At 39.1% G+C, this 17,869-nt stretch overlaps 1 pseudogene; it reads left to right on the top strand.

The window, feature by feature from the left end:
* Nucleotides 1-15,278: 15,278 nt before the first annotated feature.
* Nucleotides 15,279-15,407, top strand: LOC133220095 (U2 spliceosomal RNA; annotated as a pseudogene).
* The last annotated feature ends 2,462 nt before the right edge of the window (nucleotides 15,408-17,869 follow it).

The following is a 17,869-nucleotide window of genomic DNA, read 5'->3' as shown; positions in this document are numbered from 1 at the left end:
GAAATAAGAAAATGAAGTTCAATCTGGAAAATATGCAAGCTATTGCATCTACGGGAAAACTAACCTGAAACACAGATATTTAGCAGTAGAGGGATTCAGCCAAAATCCTTCAGGGTGACACTGAATAGCAAATTATAAGGGAGCTTGCAAAGGAACACAGCAACAAAAAATGCCAGTGTAAGTTTAGGCTTCACATGTAGAGGCACAATACTGTGAATTAGGGAGAAGATAGCTCTGATCTATGTAGTATAAAGTAGACCACACCACACATACTGTTTATGGTTGCAAACACTTCTGTGATAAAAAATATCAGCAAGCTGGAGGGAGTTCAGGGAGAGCAACAGAAATACACATGTGGTTGTAGGGATTCATTTATGAGGAAAGCTCAAATGAGATAAATACCTTCGTTTAGATAATAGCAACTAGGAGGGGATATGTCTGCATGCTTCAAACACTTCAGGACTGTTATCATCAAGGAAGAATATAAATAAGATGCATAGAAGATCTGGCTCTACCTCTCCTTTCATAACATACATGTGCTGGAAAGAACCTTCTGTGCTCTCTTTCAAATGACCACTTTCACCTGCAAATCCCCCTTAAAAATAGAAGTCTTCGTGTAGAGGTCAAACTGGGAGAGGATGGGGGAATCAAACAAAAAAAAAAACAACAAAAAAACACCAACCGACCCCCTCAAAAAAGCCAACCCTCCCCCCCAAAAAAGAAAAAATCCACAAACAAACAAACAAAAACAACCAACCAAAACCAAATCAACTGACCAACCAAAAACAACAACAGAAAAGTTTCAGGTCAAATTAAACAATTTGTACAGCCTGAAATACTGCTTTAACTTTACTTCTCTTTCAGCTTGGTCTAGGGAAGACATTATGACAAAGTTTTGCTGTTTCATAACAAGAATGCCCTTAGAAGCAAGTGAGGAGGAGGTATTCTGTATATGAGCCCTTCAATTTATCCTGAAAATATGGTTCCAGTCTGTACAAAATGCATATATATGTATTAACAGCAGGACTGAAACTCAAATGTTTCGGTTCCCAGGGTATTGATTTAATCTGTAAATGATATCACTCAACAAGGAAGTATCTAGAGGCAAAGGAATTGAAGTCAGGGTTACGATGGATCTGAATCAGATTTTCACATCTGAACAGTAGGCTGAAAAATGGGCTTTAAGAAGAAGAGTCTGTTTTAAGAACTTTTTTCCTATTCATTTAGAATATTGGGGTTTGGTCCCCTTTCTAAGGCTGTCTTGGAAACTTAAAACAGAAGGTTCACAAAAAGTCAAAGTTAACTTTTTTGAGATCTCCAAAATAATTCTCCTTTCAGTTCAACCTAAACAGTTAAGTGAATTAGGGCTGGATTTATAAATAGCTTTAATGTGGCAAAACTGGTATTTCTCAACAAAGATGACTTTTAAACAAGACAGGAAACAATAGATCCCAAACATAAAACTCATTTCAGCTGTAAATACTTCCTGTATAAATCAGTTTATCCAAGTCATATCCACAGCTTAACTGATGCTCATAAAGTCCCAGTTAATTTTGAATCTGATGGAGTTAAATCATTAATGAAGCTGCTCAGTCATGTGCATGGTTAATTGATTAATATGAAGTTAATGGGCATTCTGAACTTAGCTTCACCACTGGGGCTTACAGCTGGTAAAATCAATCTTTCTCAGTGGAAAGACCTTAAATCTGGGTATGAGTTACACAACTTGCCAGAGTTAAATTAAGTAGCCAGTGTCACATTAGTAGGACTCCTCATGAGCACAACTGAGCCAAAAAATCTTCAAACTAACTGGGAAATACAAGCATTTTGGTGCCGGTTTATAAGTTCAAGGACTTCACTATGTGCACCTCATTTGTGCACTTACCATACATTTCCAGACACAGAAAATTTAATATGTTAATACCTTTCTGCTAAGATGCTGGAAATAACTTTCTGCTAAGTAAATGTGTAACTGTGACGAGTATGCAGTTTCACATTGCTGCTCAATGCTTTGGGAAAGTAAACCACTTCCTTATGTATGTAAATGTGAATTTATTTGCTGAATTTTAGACTATATAGTTTTAAGTAGCTGACCTTTATTTTAGGACAACTCATTCAAGGCTAAGGTAAACTCTCACAGAATTCAATAAAAGTAGTTAAACTTTATCTCACAATACTGACAAGAACATCAATATTCATCTAGTTCTGTTGGCTAAGGAAGTCAATCAACCATATGAGAGAATCACATTTAAAAAATAATTGACTCTAGCTGCCTGTGTTTTTTAAAGCATCAGGCTACATCCTTATTATAGGGAAAACATAAATATGAAAACCTCACACATAGAAATATCTCCAACAAGCAGTACAAAATGTAAAGGACACTTCTATGCCAGATTTTTTGACAAGAGGGTATGAGAGTTTCTGTTTGCACTTTTTTTGGCCAAGCAAATTGTGTTTTGTCTGTCTACACTGATACTGTTTATGATTCAGTCCTACACTTCTGTGAGATGTTGGCCCAAAATCTTCCTGATTTCTTCAACAATTATCTGGAAGCCTTTCCTGTGTAACCAGCATGGAACCCCCTGGAGCCATTTTACTCATAGCTTTTCAGAGTGAAATGAGTATAAACTGATGTTCTTGTCCTAATGCAATTACAGACATTCCAGCTCTTGTCAGACTAGTTCAGGCCCCTGTAAACATTTAGACAATTCTGGAAAAACTTACGCCACCTGTATTTTTTTGCCACAAAGATATGATCTATTTTGACAAAAATAACTGTCCCTGTCCTGCTTCTTCTTTTCAGTGAAAGCAACAATCGGATTGGATAATAATTCCAAGTTGGTTTTTTTTCTATTGTTGGGCTCCAGTGCCTAAACAGAAAAAAGCTTGAAAAGCTCAAACAATTGTATGTGTTTATATGCTTATACCCTGAGGATGCAATCTACTGTAATCATTCTTTTTTCAACAGCCATTGATTTCTTCTGCACTGGTCAATACTTATTTAATTCCACAGCCTATTATATAAGTTTTTTGGTTCTTGCATTCTATTTGCTGTACACAATTAAATGTGATCACACCGACCATTTTTCTGAATGCCTTTGAACTTCTCAATGATATAAACATTCCCTACACAATCTTGCATTTTGGGTGAAAACAAAACAGGTACAGATTCTGGTAAGCATGAATCACCTTTTTAATTAAAATGTGAGTTACATTAAAGAAATTAGGATTACTTATCTTGAACTTCCCTTGCAAGACAGTTTTTTATTTAAAATAAAATATCCAATGAATAATAGAAATGGATTTGAGCCACAAAATGAGGGCTTGGGTCTACTTTCTCTTTTCTAAGAAGAGTGGCAGTTCCAAGTCTGCCAACACCTTCTGGATTACACTAATCAGATGCTTATGCTTTCAGATTAAGGCTTGATTTCATGTACTGGATTTATGAATTTTAGAAGTCACAACACAACAGTGCAAGGAGGAGATAGAATGACACTAAACTTTGCTATACTGTATACCGTTTGTTGTCACACACGAATCACTTTATCAAATTCCCTGGGAATATTTGGATAAATAAATTCTAGCAAGTGTGTAGCTGTTGTCATAAAGAGGGTTAGTCCTCTAACATTTATGAATGATGTAGTTCATGCAAAGATCTTATTGCTATATTTTCATCTTAAAAGCCAGCTATTCCTATACATTTCTCCTTCCTCATTCCTAGAACTACCAAGACTATTTTCTGCTTACAGGGCCTGTGAAAAAGCATGAAGATAGTTAGGACACATTTAACTTTTTCTTCTAATTTTAAAAGAAAAAAGAAATGTCCTTTTGTTAATCCATATCCAGCTCCAGACACACTGTATGAAAAGTCCAGTAGCATGAGCTTTGTGAATAATGATCACAAGACACATGTAGTCTTCCACAGTGATACTGCTTCTTTTGTATGTCCCTACTAAAACCTTCTGCTGGATTTCTCTCCCTTTGTGTGCTATAGTCTCATGACTTCACAGGTTCTTTGAGTCTTTCTCCCATGACTTCTTAGGAGACAAAAAGAAGAGGCTTTTGTTGCTTGTTTTGTGCAGACAAAAATGGAAATCCAGCAGCAAAAGCAGCATTGGCAAAAAAAAAAAAAAAAAGCGCCTTTGCCTACAATCCAGTCTAAGTCACTACCAGTTGACTATTCGTGGAATGAGGATATCAGTAAAAAAATAATAGGGACTTAGCAACACTATCCATGCAAGCAGTTAGAGAATTACAGATAGTTTTATCCTTCCTTCTCCTGCTCTCATTTTCTGGATTTTAACACCACATGTAATGTCTTCAGGCACAGCACTACAGTATGTTAGTGCACAATTCACAGGAGTACATACTAGCAATGTGAAGGGCAGCTCTTCAGTGAAAGAACTGAGAAGTGCAGTCTATTACTCAGTATGATGAAACAGCTTCTCTTATTCTTTAATAACAATAATAATAGGAAAAAGAAAAAGAAAGCTGTTGATACTTCTTTCTTTTTTTCCCCCATGGAGCTAATTTGAAGGTATCTGGCAAGCTGACAAAGAAACTTGAAATGTAGAACATTTTAAGCAGGTGCTATGATGGAAAGGAGGAAATTCTTTCCTGTTAGGGTGCTGAGGCAGTGGAATAGGTTGCCAAGGGAGGCTGTGAATGCTCCATCCCTGGCAGTGTTCAAGACCAGGTTGGACGAAGACATGGTTTAGTGTGAGGTGTCCCTGCCCATGGCAGGGGGGTTGGAACTGGATGATCTTAAGGTCCTTTCCAACCCTAACCATCCTATGATTCTATGACTCTGTGAAAGTAGTACTGATTTAGCAATGGACGAATAATTAGCATTTTCCCTTACTCCTGACCAAACAGATATTTTCCATTTGTTTAGAATGACTGTCTGAAAAATTGGCCTAGATTATCACAACCCTTAAAAGAAATACTAGTTCTTAAAAGAGAAAACTACCTCATACCCTGACTAATAAACCCCCTGCTTTTTGGTTGAACCCTGGTAGCGTCACAATTTCAATGACAGGGTTATCAGAGAATAATGTTGCATGATGATCTCTGTGGTGATTAAGGAAACAATTTGAAGTTGAACTATCTTCTTGAACTATCTGTGTAATGTGATGATTACAGAAGAATTTCAGAGGCAGTGAAAACAATGAACTCTGGATACCAAGTGAAAACTGTTTGGCAAAGTTTCATTTGGAAAGCTTCAGTGTCTGCACAGAGTCTGCTCTGTGCAGGGTGAAAGGATAACCAGGAAGATTTACTTCATGATTCAGACAGGCATTTAGGGACATGAATAGTCCCATTGAAGTTAACGAGATTACTCACTTACTTGACGTTAACCACATGCTTAAGAATCTTTCTGAAATGGATGCCTACACTTGTAGAACAGTTGATGGAAACTGGTTTGCCAGAGACTGGCTACGAATCAGCTTTGTAATGTTTGTTTAGAAAGTCTGTCAGAGCTTTCCCAGGAAAAGGTGTTTCTCCACCTCACTGAGCTGCCAGGATAGCTAGGGGCAAGTAGGTAAAACAGATAAAAGAGTCCTTTGCCTTGTTCTTTAAGAAGATTATGCTGGGGCATAGAGTAATCTTCCAGTTTGCCTTGTGTGTCAAGAAAGCCAGTTGTTGTCTGGATTTGACTTTCTCATATTTGAATATAAACGAGCGAGCTTATTACTGTAGCAAAACATCGTCCTGGGAAATACTTCTGAAATGAAATTAAAGAAGAATTGTTGATTGATTTGCAAGATTTTCAAAATGTTATTCATGTTGGTTGTTTTTCAAAAAAGCCAAAATATCTCAACAGCATTATTCCAGAAGCTTGAAAGGTAGTCCTCTATCACTGTCAATGATCAGCGTTGTCAGCTGAAATGAAGTTGAAAGGGTGTTATTCTTTTTTTAAGCTCAATTAGATCAACAGAAGAGAGAAGACAATGTCCATGCTTTAGTGTTATGGAAACATGATGCTCCAAAGAAATAGAGAAGTAATTCATTTAGAACAATTTTAAACACCAGAAGGGCAATGTGGCTGTAAACAGATCAAAAACCTGCATAATCTGCAAAATGAGGCTTACTGCCCAAGAAACAAGTATGACTTATTCATCTGAAAAAAAAATAAATGTACATGTGAAGGATAAAAAAAAAATACTTAGAAAACATCAAGATTTATACAGTACATCACTTTTTTCCTTTAGAGGATGAAAGTCATATGCTATGCGTTTAAATGTAAGCAGGGGAAGTTCAGGTTAGATATAAGGAAGAACTTCTTTACTGTGAGGGTGGTGAGGCACTGGAATGGGTTGCCCAAAAAAATGGTAAATGCTCCATCCCTGGCAGTGTTCAAGGCCAGGTTGGACAAGGCCTTGGGGGACACGGTCTAGTGTGAGGCGCCCCTGCCCATGGCAGGTGGGTTGGAACTAGATGATCTTAAGGTCCTTTCCAACCCTAACTGTTCTATGACTCTACGTTAGAAAGTGAGGTACCTACAGCAGAGAATGGTATTTTATATACAGGAAAAGGTAGTCCTTGATAAAGTTACGTTACTTCAGATACTCTGGGCTTTATTCCAAAATGTACTTTGAATTTCCCTCATGGTAAGGGAAAAGATTTTTCTTCTTTCTTTTTTTTTTTTTTCCTTAAGTTCTTCATGGCAAAGCTCAATGCTTCTTACCTCCTACTGTTATATTTGACACAAATTTTTTCACACAAGCTGCTGAAACATAAACAGAATATGGACTGTTGCTGAATTAGAGAATTATCAAACCTATAAGCTTTGTCCCCTCACCACTACTTTTTGACTAATAAAGCTCTTTTACTGTACTGGTTAACATAAATCAGCATCTGGAAAAGCAGCCTGCAGTGCAGTTCCAAGAAGGGAAGGTTAGTTGACCAGTGGTCAATGCTCTCTCTGCTAGGATTCCTTCCCTGAGCGTTAAAAGGTTAAGACTTCTTCCAGGCTCTTCCTAAGGTGAAAAAGGAAAGTGGTTTGGGACATGAGGTAGAAAAGACAAGCAAGCCATAGCATTTTAACATGTTTATTAAGTTATTACCTATATGTGTAGAAAGAGCCAGTGAAAAAGAATGATGCCTTGTGATTGTCCTGCAAGTGTAAATAGCTATGAGATCTGCAGAGGTGGAAAGAAGATGGACTGGACAAATGAAATTTAATTCTTTTGCTGGTTCCTGTCTTTCATGACTGATCCCTCTATGTCCTGTTGGTTGTCAAGAACCATCTACATGACATTAGCACCATTTGCTATTGTCTATGTTGTAATCCTTTTCCCTCCTTTGTCTCTTGATTCCTAATCTTTCTTGCTGAATGGTTCTTTTCAATATCATACGCACGCCAACAGCCTCTGTAGTTTTGCATCAAATAACCTGGCACCGATGGAAATGTGTGTTCTTTTTCCAGGCCTGGCTGTGAGAAAGCCCAGAAAAGCAAGCCATGATTTTAAATCCGAGAACATGGCTTCTCTTCAATAACATGTCAAGTTTGTCAAAAGTGTTCGACTGAAGGCCTTTATTATGACACACTGGTGAAATGATTTGCCTGAAGGGGAAACAGAGCATTAATAACTTGCATGAATTGGACATTGTTCATGACATACTGCAATGGTACAGTCTTCTGTGTGCTCTGCATTCCAGATACCACCCCAGGTCCTATCTGATTAATATTCATCTGTGTAAAAGTAAAAGAATCAACTTGGGATTGGTTGTACAAATCAGCCATTCTTAGGATGCCTCACTGAAAGTATTTCCCAAGCTAGATTGTCTACCACTTAGTCTTCGACTATGGCAATATATCATGTTTACATTGTCAATGCCTCTTCAGCCTGACAAAATAGCAAAACTGGCAATTCAGGCTTTAAATATTCCTGTCATAGCATCTAGATCAACATTCACTTAGAAATGTGGAGTAAACTAAACTTGTACTTTTTATTGCCCTAATTGCCACGACAAAGGCTCTGATGACATGAATGTTGCCTTGCAAGTCTTATGCAATTTTTTAATGCCTTGAGAAGAAAAAAAAAACAAACAGTAAATTTCTCTGTCTTTTTAAATGATCTTCACATCTTGATGAAATAAGAAGAGCTTCGCAGTATTGCTAGGATTTCGTTGGCAAAAATGGCAAAGGGAAGGGAAAAAAACTCTCTATAATTTATAGTATTACAGACTCAGTATTGCGGAAAAGAGTGCTATGAGAATCAAAGAATTTACGGTGTGCAGAAATGTAAAGAAACCTTGGTACAAGTATGACTTCCTCAGTAAATTTGTTTCAAGTTGATTTTCTGCTAAGGAAATTCAAATATATACTAAATTATTTCATTCATACTTATTTAAAGATACAGAAATGTCAGTATGTTAACAGAAAGCCCAACTCCGTCGTGGTGTTATTTACAGATTAATATTATTCAGGGAACGTTTTACTGGCTCTGATATCCAAGCATTTGAAAATACAGTTAGAAAAAGGGGAGGAGGTATATGATTTCACAGTATCACAGTATCACAGTAGGTTAGAGATTGGAAGGGACCTCAAAAGATCATCTAGTCCAATCCCCCTGCCGGAGCAGGAACACCTAGATAAGGTTACACAGGAACGTGTCCAGGCGGGTTTTGAATGTCTCCAAAGAAGGAGATTCCACAACCTCCCTGGGCAGCCTGTTCCAGTGTTCCGTCACCCTCACCGAGAAGAAGTTTCTTCTCAGGTTTAAGTGGAACCTCTTGTGCTCCAATTTGTACCCATTACCCCTTGTCCTTTCATTGTTTGCCACTGAGAAGAGCCTGGCTCCATCCTCGTGACACTCCCCCTTTATATATTTATATACACTAATAAGGTCACCCCTCAATCTCCTCTTCTCCAAACTATAGAGACCCAGCTCCCTCAGTCTTTCCTCATAAGGGAGATGCTCCACTCCCTTAATCATCTTAGTTGCCCTGCGCTGGAACCTCTCCAGCAGGTCCCTGTCCTTTTTAAACTGAGGGGCCCAGAACTGGACACAATATTCCAGATGAGGTCTCACCAGGGCAGAGTAGAGGGGAAGGAGGACCTCTCTCGACCTACTAACCACCCCCCTTCTAATACAACCCAGGATGCCATTGGCCTTCTTGGCCACAAGGGCACAGTGTCGGCTCATGGTCACCCTGTTGTCCAGCAGGACCCCCAGTTCCCTCTCCCCTACACTGCTCTCTAACAGGTCGTTCCCCAGCCTATACTGGAACCTGGGGTTGTTCCTGCCCAGATGCAGGACTCTACACTTTCCCTTGTTATATTTCATCAAGTTATTCCCCGCCCAGCTCTCCAGCCTGTCCAGGTCCCTCTGAATGGCAGCACAGCCTTCTGGCGTGTCGGCCACCCCTCCCAGCTTAGTGTCATCAGCAAACTTGCTGATAGTACACTCAATTCCCTCATCTAAATCGTTGATGAATATATTAAATAATACTGGTCCCAGTACCGACCCTTGAGGCACTCCACTAGATACAGGCCTCCAACTAGACTCCGCCCCATAGACTACAACTCTCTGGCTTCTCTCCTTCAGCCAGTTCACAGTCCACCTCACTACCCGATCATCCAGACCACACTTCCTCAATTTAGCCGCAAGGATGCTGTGGGAGACTGTGTCAAACGCTTTGCTGAAGTCGAGGTAGACCACATCCACCGCTCTACCATCATCCATCCACCGTGTTATTTCCTCATAAAAGGCTACAAGATTGGTCAAGCACGACTTCCCCTTGGTGAAGCCATGTTGACTGCCCCTCATAACCCTCTTATCCTTGATATGCCTTAAGATGGCACCAAGGATAAGGTGTTCCATCACTTTCCCAGGAACGGAGGTGAGGCTAACCGGTCTATAGTTACCCGGGTCCTCCTTCTTGCCCTTTTTGAAGACAGGAGTGACATTTGCTTTCCTCCAGTCCTCAGGCACCTCTCCCGTTTCCCAAGACTTGGTAAAGATGATGGAGAGTGGTCTAGCAATGACCTCAGCCAGTTCCCTCAGCACCCGCGGGTGCATCCCATCTGGACCCATGGATTTATGGATATCCAGATTGCTCAACCGGTCTTTAACCCATTCCTCATCAACTAAGGCAGACCGCTCCGTTGACCTATCTTCATCCGGGGTCTCAGCGGTACAGGGCTCTTCAGGACTGCCTCCAGCAGAGTAGACAGAGACAAAGAAGTCATTTAGTAACTCTGCCATCTCTGTATCTTCTGTCACCAGGGCACCCGTCCCGTTCATCAGCGGGCCTACATTGCCTCTGGTGTTAGTTTTACCTGCCATGTATTTGAAAAAGCTCTTTCTGCTGTCCTTGACCCCTCTCGCCAGCTTTAATTCCAAGGAGGCCTTAGCCATCCTAGCAGCTTTCCTACATCCTCTAGCAGCAGCCTTATATTCTTCCCAAGTGGCCAGCCCTTCTTTCCATGACCTGTAAACTCTCCTCTTCCACTTGAGCATACCGAGCAATTCCCTATTTAACCACGCAGGTCTCCTGACCCTCTTCCTCGACTTCCTACGTGTCGGGATGCTCCGATCTTGAGCTCGGAAAAAGCAGTCCTTGAACGTCAACCAACTATCTTGGGCCCCTTTCCCTTCAAGCAGCCTAGCCCACTGGATTTCCCCTAGCAATCGCTTGAAGAGGCCAAAGTTTGCCCTGCTAAAGTCCAGGGTTGCGATTCTACTTGCTATTCTACTGACCCTACCACACAAGATCCTGAATTCTACCATCTCGTGGTCGCTGCAACCAAGGCAGCCCTCAACCTTCACTCCTTCAACCAGACCCTCCTTGTTAGTGAGGATGAGATCCAGCAGCGCACCTCTCCTGGTTGGCTCATCCACCATTTGCATGAGGAAGTTATCATCCATACACTGGAGGAACCTCCTGGACTGCGGCTGGGTTGCCGAGTAGTCCTTCCAGCAAACATCAGGGAAGTTAAAATCCCCCACGACGACCACGGCCTGTGACCGTGAGGCCGCTGTCAGCTGCCTGTAGAAGGCCTCGTCAACTTCCTCACCCTGATCCGGTGGCCTGTAACAGACCCCCACAACAGTATCGCCCCTGCCAGCCTGCCCCTTAATTCTCACCCACAGACTCTCGACTCGCTCATCATCTGTCCCCGGACAGAACTCAACGCATTGTAGCTGCTCTCGCACATAAAGAGCAACCCCACCACCCTGCCTGGCTGGCCTGTCTTTCCTGAAAAGGACATAGCCCTCCATGACTATATTCCAGTCATGATTTCCTAAACCATAAGAAATTTTGGTAGAACAGTACGGTATTTACCTACCATTCACTAAGGAAAAAAACAACAAAACCAAAAACCATCAAACAACAACAAAACAACAAAAGAACCAAAACCCCCTCAAACCTTAAAAACCACAGCCACCAAAACTTTACCAAGAAGGAAGTCTCTAGAAATACTGTATCAAATTCCCTATCTTTTTCAAGGTTCACCCCTGGAAATCCATTAAGGTTTTAATTGGCTTCCAGGATTACTATTAGTGCATACTTCAATGGGATCAGTGACTTAGTCTGTTATTCAAATTATTCTTTCCGCATTCATTGATTCACTCCCTCATCTGTGTGTTCCATTTCATCACAAAACTACACTCCTTGGAAAGCTTATGTTACCTCTCTTCTGATTTTGAATTCATGTCAGAGGAAAAAATATCATGATAATATTTTCATAACTGTTTTGAGTGGTATCTTTCTTTTTTTACTTATGCTTCCACAGAAAGGCTCATCAATAAATCACAGTTTTCTTATTACAACCTGAAGCTCACAGTTCAGCTTTCTTCAGTTGCCAAAGTAATTTAACCTACAGTACGACAAGTGGAATAAGACTGAAATACTTATGTTTACACTAATTTTTAAAAAATACAACTACTATCTAAAAGCCTTTCTTAACTCTACCTTTGCTGATGGTAGTGTTCTGAAGAAGCAATCTGTTCCATGTGAAATTTAATAGAAGTTGGTAGCTTGCCATAAAGCACTATGACTTATTTTGGATGATATCAGCACGTTGAATACCAGAAAGAAAGTGACCCAGCAATGACTTCGGGTAGCTTCATGGACTGAAGTAAATATTTACATTTCTTCAGGCAACGGGGAGGTGGGGTGCCACAATGAAAGACATATTTGTCCGAAGGATTATGTCACTGCTCCAAACACAGCCTCTCTGTGCAAAAAGCAGGGAACATTTTAATTACCCTTCTCCTCCCTCATCGTCAAAATATTTTTAGGGTTACTTGGCTGTGCAAACTGTGTGATAGCCAGTTGTCAGGAAACAAAGGGCACAGTATTCCTGAGGGAAAGGGCAGTCTTCAGAGCAATGAAAATTCTCAGAGAGGCACAAAATTTGATAACTTGTGATATCAACTGGGCTGATAATAAGTTTGATGAATTGATTGTAAAGTATATAAATACTGGAAAAGTCTTCTCATGTTCACAGGAAAAATCTGCCTTTTAGAAAAAATGTCATGTACTATGAGTAAAATTTGGCTCTCAAAAACTGGATAGGGGAAAAGTAAATACCAAATACTCCTGTTAAATAGTTTTTCATATATTCATGTATTACTTTAAGACAACTGTAACACTTTTTCTTCAAACATTGATCAGTCCCCTTGAAATCAGTGTTTCTTAGGCCTAGAATGAGCAGTCTAGGAAGCCAGACCACCAAATGCTAAGTTCATAATTTTTTTTTGCTCTGTTTAGCAAACAGTTTTAGGTAGGGTTTGGAAAATTGTTTGCTGAGGAAAATGCAGAGGAGGCATGCAGATTTGTTTTCTGTGCGTAGGACATTTAGGCTGCCTCCTGCAAGCTTGGTCATAGGTCCATGCAAGCACCTGTCCAAGTACTGAGGTCCACTATCATTTGAATGCACACAGGACTGGGTACAGCTCCTTTGCTATTGTCTCTCTTCCTTCTCTTCCTAGAGAAATGCTTGTGGTTTTCTTTTTTTTTTTTTTTTTTTTTTTTTTTTAAAGGCAGCACAATCTCTTTACTACAAGCACTACTTTATGCTGTATTGCTTAATTCTGATTTCCCTGATCAGTCATATGCTACTGTTTAGACAGTTATCTGGTAAAATGATGGGAACATTCCTGACAGTAAAACTTGAACAAAGAATTAACAAATAATTCTCTAAAAATACTCTCACTCAATATAGCATTTGTGGTTCTCTTTCTGCAGTGCTGGTTCTTGGATTTTGACTTGAAATGTGAATAAAGAAAGAACTTGAGAATCAAAAATTAGGGTTTTTACTTTAAGAGAAAGTTAGTAGCAATAGCAATATGGCCCAACAATGATTAGTTTACATCTAAAATTTCTAAAGTTTACAATCCATGTTTTAACTTAGCGTTTTAATGCATTCTTTTAAATAAGGAATTCTAATTGTTTGCTCTTACCAACACCTTTGAACAGTTGTGACAAAATCTCACTATCTCAAAAAAAAAGTAAACTGCTTTTATTTTCAGGTTGTATAACACATTGAAGAGAAACAGTCTCCAACAACACTGAAGTTGAACAGAGTCTACTACAGTAGACCTATTTCATTTCATTGTGTACTTTTCCTTTGAGTTCATAATTCATAGACCAAAATTTAGGGTGTTATAAACTTTTCCTTCAGAAAATCAAAGCAGTGTCCTTCATAAATAAAAAAGGTTTCAGTGGTCTCAAGTTTTCCAGAAGATAATCAATAAAGTGATCCCATGGAATGATTTTAATGCATTATGTTATAGCCAGTAACTGTAGACCCAGCAATGCTGACAAGTTTGTACTGAGGATAACTGGTTGTTCTACAGGTAAAAGCATGATTTCAGACCTTTGGGCTCAATTTGTTGCTCTCTATCTGAATTTTAAACAAAAATGGGAAAAAAAATTGCTCAGCAATACCAACATAGTTTCTTCAGCCAATTTTTAAAAATAAAACCCCAAATGCAACCCAACCGACCCACTCCAAACCCCAAGATAAATTTTGTTACCAATACCTATTCTATGACATTTTTATCATTTAACATTAACTAAAAGACATACCTTTCAAATATGTTTCTTTCAGGACTGAGTCAATAAAACTAAGTGAGACTATAGGTAAATACTAGTCCTGAAGGCCAAACATGTTTGCTGGAAGAATATGCTTTTAAAAAGGCTTCATGAAGGTTGTTTATCTTATTAGTGGCATGCCATAGCATAGAAAATTCCAGGGGGAAAGTTCTTTTGTTTTCACTCAGGATACACTTACCAGGGAAGTTTAATCTCTGAACAATGTACAAGTGGTCAACTGCAAGCAGAATTAATCTCTTTTTTATTTATGTAAGAGAAAACCTTTTATTTGTTTCAGGGCAGGGTGTTCTTATACTGTTTCTATACTAAACTCCTAATTATTCTAACAAAGATAAATAGAGCACATTTAAAGTGAAACAGTCTCCTTTGCTGTAGGGTAATGGATGCTTTCCACTGGTCTCATGTTTATTGGGTATATGTTAATTCTTTATATCAAAGACATATTTTAGGCTTCATTCAGAAGGAGTGTTGGCAACATGAGAAACATTAGCACAGGCTTTTTTGACATCTAAGTAACTGTTTAAGGCTACTAAACAAAACCCCCATAGTTTCATGTGAATTATATAGGGTTATATGAGATACAGCTACATGGTGTATCCAGACATTATTTCATACTAACTTCACCCACCTAACTAACTAGTTCTCTTTTTCAAAGGGAAATGCAAAGAAAGATTTTTGAACTTCAAACTTTGAAATATTTTAATAGTACTTTCAGCATTTTATTACTCTTCAAAAGCCAGGGCTCATTTTAACAAAACACACCAGATTTCTGCCTCTTTAAACCATCCTTTTTCAATTCAGAGGATAATGGGAGTATATCTTCCTATGGCAGAGATCCTATTCTGTCTTCAGTGTCCTAGTACAATATTTCTGGCCTACTGATGGATCCAAGAGCTCCTACTCGGTTCTTTATCCTGTCATAGCATTTGTGGAGACACAGTTAGGCTACCTTGACATCAATACTACACCCAGCAGCTGGCAGGGAGATTTCAAAGAATTTGAATTGCTCTTTTGAAAGTGCATCCAAACTTCACAGCAAGACTGTCTTGGCAGGATCTTTAAAGCACCGCAGTTTTTAGAAGTGAAAATTTTTTTTTTTCTTCTTTTCTTTCTCCTTATGCAGTTTGCTTGTGAAGCAGAGCATACAGTTCATTAGCTGCTTCCTACTATTAGCAGCAAACACTTTTATACAGAAAGCATACTGAATCACTACTCGGCCTTTTGGCTAAGATCAAGTGTAGTATCTGTTCTTATCAGTTTAGTATATGATGTGTCCTTTGTTGGTGCAAGTCCAGAGGGCCATGAGGATGATCAGGGTACTGGGGTCTCCCATATGAAGACAGGCTGAGAAAATTGGGGCTGTTCAGCCTGGAGAAGGCTGCATGGAGACCTCATAGCAGCCTGCCAGTATCTGAAGGGGGCCTATAGGGATGCTAGGGATGGACTATTCATTAGGGACTGTAGTGATAGGACAAGGGGTAATGGGTTAAAACTTAAACAGGGGAAGTTTAGATTGGATATAAGGAGGAAGTTCTTTACTGTTAGGGTGGTGAGGAACTGGAATGGGTTGCCCAAGGAGGTTGTGAATGCTCCATCCCTGGCAGTGTTCCAAGGCCAGGTTGGACAGAGCCTTGGGTGATATGGTTTAGTGTGAAGAGTCCCTGCCCATGGCAGGGGGGTTGGAACTTGATGATCTTAAGGTCCTTTCCAACCCAAACCATTCTATGATTCTATGAATATATCTTTTTGTATTGTCCTTTATTGTCTCTGAATTACACAGCTTACATAGTGGAATGTCTTTCAAAGACAAAACTTCAGCAGTATGGAAATAAGAATGGACTGGCTGTTGCTTATTGCCTACAATTTTGCAAATTATCTTGAAGTTGCTTGTCATGTCTGGAAGCAAGCTGAGTGAAAGAAGAGCCAAGATCTTAGGAGATGTCATGGCATAAATGATTTATATTTGCTATTTCTCTACTTTTTTTTTCTTTTTATCCATCTGAAACAGACATAGCTTTGTAAAGTGCTTTCATATACTCTGCCCTAGTCTACTGAATATCGATTTTTAGATATGTAAATCAGAAAAAAAATATTACAAGGAAACCCAGGGGAAAAAAAGATCACAGCCCTCTAAAATGCTAGAAGAGGGCATCCAGAGCCCTTTTTGCTGGACAAAGATTTTGCAAGACCAAAGTCAATTAAGTCAAGAGAAAGCTGGAACAAATACGTAAAATGTCCAAAAGCAAAACTATTCCCAATGGGAATATACTTTTAAGGAGCATTGAACATTCTCTAAATAGTGAAGTCGTAGTTTAATTGTAAGTTACTTATTTTAGGAGATTCTCAAACTTTGTGTCTTAAAACTAGAAGCCAGAGTAAATTATTTTCTCTATGGATTACTTCAATTAAGGAATCTAAGTCAAACCTAAATCTTTGAAGATTTTATGGTTCTAAACTAAAACTCAAGGTGTTCCCGTCCCTGGATACGAGAAACATAACACCTGGAAAATCTTGCTCAGTTCTCACAGTCTCCTGGCATCTCTGTTTTGTCATTTGTACTTTTTCTTCACCTCCGGTCAGTAAAAGAAGCTTCTAATCACACAGCATTTTTATCTCACCACCTCTAGTAGTAAGCTTTTTTTCTGCCAGGTTTGATTCCCATATAAATGGACTTTTTAATCATAACAGGATAAACCTATCATTGATGTAATTGCTTTTTATCTACTATTACAGCTGTGAGTGGGTGGTGACAGCTACAGCCTGTATTTTTCTTGCAGTCATTTCAGCATAACTTTAGGGGATATTTGAGAAGATACATTAAGAGGACTTCTGAACTTCCTTCATAGTAGAAAAAATTTATGTGTGCCTTGGCCTACTGCCCAAAGTCTCAGCTGGAGAAGAAAAGACTGTATATACTGCATGCTCATTACCTTCAGAGGGAGTATACATCCTGATGTCTAACTTCCATGCCAAGCAGTAAAGGCAGAAAAACTTTCAAGAGAGTCACAGTTTTATATCAGGGAGTTAGTTCTGCTCCCTAGATTCACATAATTTAAAGCAATAAACCCTATTTTTAATTCAGAGTTGATGTTCTATTTAATGGTGCACAGAGAAATAATTTTTTCCATATTTTTTCCTTGAAGCTTTTTTTTTTTTTTTTTTCCAAACTATGTGCAGCAGTCATAAGCTGGGGAAGGAATTAAAAATCCTAAAAACGTTACATCAGCACAGCATTGTCATTTGAGGGTTTGCCTCTGTTTTCCTTCAAGCTATCTGCAGTACCCTGGTTGACCTCAGAAGTCGAACTGAGAAGCCTCATGCCTGGTAGCCCTACATTTCTCCACTCTCACTGTATTTGAATAAATCATGATGTCTGAAGCAAAATATACGTAACTTGGTTTTTAATTTTGAATGACACGCATATCTATTCTGTTGAGAACTAATGGAACTAACCAGAAAGCACAAACTGCCACTTTCAATTTCTTTTCATCTTTCTCCACGTTTGATACTGATCAAGGCTGGACAAGACAGATCCCTGGCAACACAGCTTGTAAGAGCAGAACCTTATTGAACTACTACTTTCTCTCAAAATTAACCAAACCAAAATATGTCGACACCTGCATATACTAGATTTATTCCTTCAGAATGTGCAAAATAAAGAGGAAGCCTGTATTATACTTCGCAAACATTAGTTTCTTTGGTGAGAAATTTCACACTTTACTGGAAGCAGAAATACGAACATGGCAAGACTTTTAGATTATGTGTTAAGTATGAACATCTCTTTCACAATCTGAAA

This window comes from Neopsephotus bourkii, unplaced genomic scaffold (assembly GCF_033783945.1).
Source record: "Neopsephotus bourkii isolate Nb327-2 ecotype Australia unplaced genomic scaffold, CSIRO-AGI_Nbou_v1 NB_1413, whole genome shotgun sequence".
Classification (NCBI taxonomy): Eukaryota; Metazoa; Chordata; class Aves; order Psittaciformes; family Psittacidae; genus Neopsephotus; species Neopsephotus bourkii.
Note: the sequence above shows the minus strand (reverse complement) of the source record. Positions and strands in the feature narration are given on the sequence as shown.